Genomic DNA, 5,940 nt, shown 5'->3' on the forward strand with positions numbered 1-5,940 from the left:
CTTTCTCGTCTTTTATTTTGAAATTCATTACCTTGTAAGGAGTGTAAGGAGTTTGTCCTCACAGCTATTTAACAAGTTTGATTAACAAGGCCTGCCTATAAAAATTTCAAGTTGGAGGCAACATGGATACTTTTCCATGCATTCGTTATGTTTTGTCTCTGCCTGGATTGCTCCTTTCCTTCCTTCTCTTTGTTATTCTCAAGACCCACCTTCAGTGCTGCCTTCTGTGTGACACTCTTCCAGACTCTCCCCTCACAGCATCCGGTGTACCCTTCTTTCTTCAAATGTACTGGAGGTAAAAGGATGGGGGGGGGTACCAGCAGCAGTATTTAAACCACTGTATTATAATTATTTGGATGGTGGGGGACATTCTTAATGTCTTAACTCCTTGCAGCAGACTTCTGCTTAGGGAAGAAATGTCTTTTTTAGGAAGACACCTGGACAAGCTGCTTGGAGTGGGAGGGAAGGTGAGACCCTGGGGATTGAGGGGCCAGGGCATCAGGAGGAAAAGTGGGACACTCTACTTTAGAAATGGGGAGGAAATGAGGGTGGGGGAAGAGAGAGGGAGAGAAAGAGTGAGGAAGGAGGAGGTGGGCTGAATAACAGGACACTAGAGAACTAAGGGCAGAAATGCTGAGGGGAGATTAGGAACAGAATACCTAACAGACATTTAAGTTGATTGCATATCTCTGATGCAAATCTCCCTCACCTTCCTAAACCTTTAGTTAGTCCCGCCTGAGTGGTTGGTTTGGTGAAAATCAAACAGAAAAGGGACAACATATGTGGAATAGTTAGAGGGTCCTAAAATTGACATCCAACCTAGGGATGTGAAAATGTACCTCCCTGGGAATGTGCACAAACACTGGGGAGGGTGCGTGGCTACCTAGAGTCTGTGGGAAAGATGATATCCTAGAGAAAAATAATAGCTACATTTATGAAGCAATTACTGTAACCAAGAAGTTAGAATTTAACAAATGATTATGATTACTGAATCATTATATAGATATTTCTTTTTACTTTCTGGTGTATTAAGTGACCAGGGGGAAATACCTGAAATTTCTGAACTGTAATCCAGCTGCTTTGATCTCTGATAATGGTTATATAATGATATAGCCTTGATCTTGTGATTGTAAAAACCTTGCGACTGACCCCCACTTGTACCCTTTTATCCTGTTTTTAAACTTTAGCGTCTTATGATCACCAAAGACAGCCTTTAATGTTTATTAAGGAAGGGCCTTGAGTCAGCCCATAACTAACCCACCCCAATTCCAAAACTATCTTGTTAGATGGAGCTGGATCAAACCAAAACTGGCGCACCTGCATATGTGCAGTAACTTAAACTTTAACCTATAAGTGACCTATACCTCAACATATTAGGGCTGCCATTTTCTTACATACGTTCTGGGATTAAGCATGTAATCAATCTGCACATGCTCAATAATTAGACTCATCTTTAACGTCGTCATCTCGAGCCATTGTGCTCACTGTCCTAAAACCTGACCATTTTTTGATACTATAAAACTATCAGAGTTACTGCAGTTTGGGGCTGGTAGGTTGTCTGATCTCCTGCTTCATGCTTAGCAATAAACTCTTTCCCTCTTTGAATCCCCAGTGTCTTGGGGAATTGGTCATTTGAGCACACTGGGCAGAGAACCCGCCGCTTTTGATCGGTATCATTACCATGTGTCAGGGAATGCGCTAAATACTTGACATTTACTCCTCACAATACCCTAATGAAGAAAGTATTATTATCATCTCCATTTTCAAGATGACACAGGTGAGAGGTAGAAAGATTAGGTAACTAATTAGCCCATGTTTAAGCCCAGATGAAACCCAGATATATTTGACTCCCAAGTATGTACTTTTGGCCACTGCCCCAGTGCATCCCCTTCTCAATAATGCTTTATAGCTAAAGGGATAAAAGATCAGTTGATCCAATAATTGACTTGTTCTGTAAACCATTATTTGTAATCCTACATATGTGCCACAGCCTTACGTGAGAACATTAATTAAATGTGATTTGCACTTTCCACAAAATCGTATTTCCTAATATTCCCTCAAAGTAAGCTGGTTTCTTCTCCCTGCAATCACCTACCAAGAACTAAATTACTATTTTTTAATAACAGTCTCTCCTTATGGTAGCACATAGCAAAAATAATTAAGACAATGAATATGCTGCGTGGAGTTTTTCTTTCTTAGTGGACATGACACTGTAGATGGTCCATTTGCTGCTGGAGCAGGGTTCTTTACCCTGGATCAATCGTGTGCCTTCCTGATGACGCTTTACTAGACCAAGGGGGCACAGTGTGGCAGCAGCTGATGGGAGGCACAGACTCAAAGCAGAGCTATTGTGGCCTGAAGCCAAACAAAAATTATACTACTTTAAAAAAAATCTGAAATCTAATATGCTGTCCACAAAAGGACAAAAGGCAGAAATTTTTAGCTAAAATGAATATGTTGTAAATGTCAGAAACTCATACAATGTATGTTACGGTTTGCTGAAGCTGCCGTTATGCAAAATACCAGAAATGGATTGGCTTTTATAAAGGGGATTTATTAGATTACAAATTTATAGCTCTAAGGCCATAAAAGTGTCCAAACTAAGGCATCAATAAGAGGATACCTTCACTGAAGAAAGGCCATTGGGATCTGTAACAGCTCTGTCAGCTGGGAAGGCACATGGCTGGCGGTTGCTGGTCCTTGGCTCCCGGGTTCTGGTTTTAAAATGGCTTTCTCAAAAATATCTCTGAGCTTCTGTCTCTCTTAGCATTTCTCTCTCAGCTCCTGTGCACCCTTGCTTGTTCTTCCAGGGCATCCCTCTCTAAAGCATCTGGGGGTCCTCTCTTCTCGAGGGCAAACTCTGGGCCTCATCTCTTAGCTTAGCATCTCCAAATGTCTTTCTGTCTGCATCTCCAAGCATCTGGGTCAGTGTCAGCTCTGAGCTTCTCCCAGGGGCAAACTCTGGATTACATATTTTAGCTTCTCTCCAAAAGGTCTCTCTCAGCTTCTCTGATCTCCTCTTCATGAGCTCTCTTAAAGGACTCCAGTAAACTAATCAAGACCAACCTGAATGACTGGGGTCACATCTGCATGGAAATAATCTAATCAAAAGATCCCATCTGTAATAAATCTGCCCCCACAAGATTGCATTAAAGAACACAGTCTTTCCTCGGGTGCTTAACAGTTTTAAACCGGCACAATGCGTATTTCTGATTGAGGCCAAAGAGTAAATACATAAGAAGAAACAGACCAGAGACAAGAAGCTCCATAAAAATCTCAAATTCTGTGCCATGGAGACAAAGATGGTACTGAGAAATCACACCTGGCTGGGGACCAAGGAGCCTTTGAAGAATCAACTTGTACTCCTTGTCTTGAAAGGGATGCTCCCTGACATCCATGGAGTTGAAAGAGGCTCCTTGGAAAAGCTCCTCTACAGAAGCACCAGCATAAAGGGAACATGGGACCTAATTATCCAGTTACTTCTATCATTCTATCAAATGACTAAAATTAATCTGCAGAAAGATGCAAAGGGGAAATGCCATTGTGACATTAACATGTCTTCATGATGTTCCTTTCCCCATAATTTACTCTAAGTGAGGGTAGCAACACAGAAATTTTGTCACAAATGGAAAGATAAAAAAGAGACGCCAGTCATTTTATTCTAATTCATGTGTATTTAAAAAAAAAAAAAGCGCGTTCTTCCCTCGTGGTTTCCATAGCTACTCCACCCCATCGGTTTTCATTTACAGTCAAAGGGAGAGTTCAGGGACTAGCAGCATCACGCGGTCTTTCTCATCCACCGGCACTGAAGCAGGTGTCAGCGTGACACGTGCCTCCGTGAGTCTGATCAACGCCCCCACAGATGACACCAGGAAGGGCAAAACAAATCCAAACAGAATCCTCCCGACCTAAACAGTTCCTCTTTTCCATTTTAACATTCTTACCGAAAGATGATTAAAGAATGTCCTTCATGCTAAAACACAAACTAGAGCTTTGGGGCAAAAATGTAATGACCTGTAGTAAAGTAAAAACAAGTTTTAAATATTTTCAACTAATGTGTTTTATGTTGCCAGATTGAAGTACAAGATCATATTTAATTTGATGTTAAACCTTAACAATGAGAAAGTACCCCCAGATTGACAAGAAGACCCATCTTTCTCCTAGGGTTCCCCTCCTCAAGTAATTTCTAGTTTGTAACGTCTCTAAACCTCCTCCTGGTAGCTGCTGGTCACCTCCACCAGGGGGGCTTTCTCTGGTGCTCTCCTGCTCTCCTCAGACCTTCTGAAATTTCTCCTCAAGACTGTTTTCTTTCCCATAACTATTCATTTCAAGTATTCATAGAGTCCCCTCTCTTAACATTTCCAAAACAGAAACAGATCCAGAGGAGGATGTTAACAACCTTTACTGAATATTGGGGACTAACAAAGTCCCTTCAGTGGCCACTGGCAGTATTTGTTCTTGGGGCCCTCATGTTCCATGGCTAGTTCCTTGCAGGCTCCCATGTGGCATGGCGGTAAGCTCATCCCCCACTAGTGAAAACTTTCTGGAGCCCAGGCCCTCAACCTATTGGCTCCCCACCTCCAGCATGGCAGGAACATCCACCTGCCAATAGTTCCTTAATGAGAAACTCCTCCCCTGCTCAACAGAGGCAGATGATCTTCTGTAGCCCACACAAGTCTAGATCCACATTTAGAGGCCTTCTGATTAACGATGATAGATTGAACACACTTGACTATCTCGTCTCCCTTCTGGAAGCTCACAAAAGTGAAGAAAAGAATGTTGAAACCACAGCAACAGAAAGAACAGGAGACAGGTTCATTAGAAGAGCTATTTGAACAAAACTCTGAAAGATGTGAAGTGAATGGAAGATATGAAGTGGATTGAGGAGGCCATGATTTGGAGTGCTCACGAGGAAACATATAGACAATACCCAATGCCTGTTTGCCCCACGAAACCCAGAAGTGCTGATTTGGAGCTGCCAGGTATAGAGGAGGGCAGGAATGAAGCTTGGAGTGGAACCAGGGGATTCGTTGACAGCATGTGTATAGAAGAGCCAAACCCTGCTCTCTCCCCACACCATCCCCAACACTTACATACCCAGCACTGGCAGCTAGGTATCTCCACACAACTGGAAACTGGAGCTTCTTTTTTCTCAGAGGAAATGGAATGGCTCTTGGGAAAAGCCTTACAAGTTCTGGCACTGGCAGTCTCCCTAAATGAAATGTGATTTCCCGCCTGATAACCTAAAGCAAACTCCACTAATTCATAGAACCTTTGCCACATATACAGAACTTCAAACCAACTTTTCATTGCTGCGCTCTGACATATGAACCACCAAACAAGGACCTCCACACATTTGATGGCTTGTTCTTTAGAAAAAAAGCGGACCCAGAGGAAAGAGTGAAACTTAAACTTAAAATGCTGTGTGAGACCAAAGGAAGAGATATTTATCCGGTGCAAAATCTATATTTTCTATAGCACAGTATATAATGTATATAATTACATGGCACTTTGAATAGGGAATGAGATCTGGTTGGTTTGCACAGGTTAGTGTGAAGCCCTGTGTGCCAGTTTGAATATACTGTGTCCCCCAAATGCCATTATCTTTGATGTTATCTTGTGTGGGCAGACATTATCAGTGTTGATTAGATTGTAATTCTTTGAGTGTTTCTTTGGAATGCGCCCCACCCAGCTGTGGGTGATGACTCTGATTGGATAATTTCCATGGAGGTGTTGCTCCGCCCATTCGGGGTGGGTCAAAGTTGATCAGTGGAGCCATATAAATGAGCTGACAGACAGAGGGAACTCAGAGCAGCTGTGAGTGATGTTTTGAAGAGGAGCTACAGCCAAGAGGGACACTTTGAAGAATGCACTGGAACTGAGAGAGGAGCTTCAGCTTACAGAGGCATTTTGGAGACAGCCTTTGAAAGCAGACTTTTG

The sequence above is a fragment of the Choloepus didactylus genome, chromosome 8 (assembly GCF_015220235.1).
Source record: "Choloepus didactylus isolate mChoDid1 chromosome 8, mChoDid1.pri, whole genome shotgun sequence".
Taxonomy (NCBI): Eukaryota; Metazoa; Chordata; class Mammalia; order Pilosa; family Megalonychidae; genus Choloepus; species Choloepus didactylus.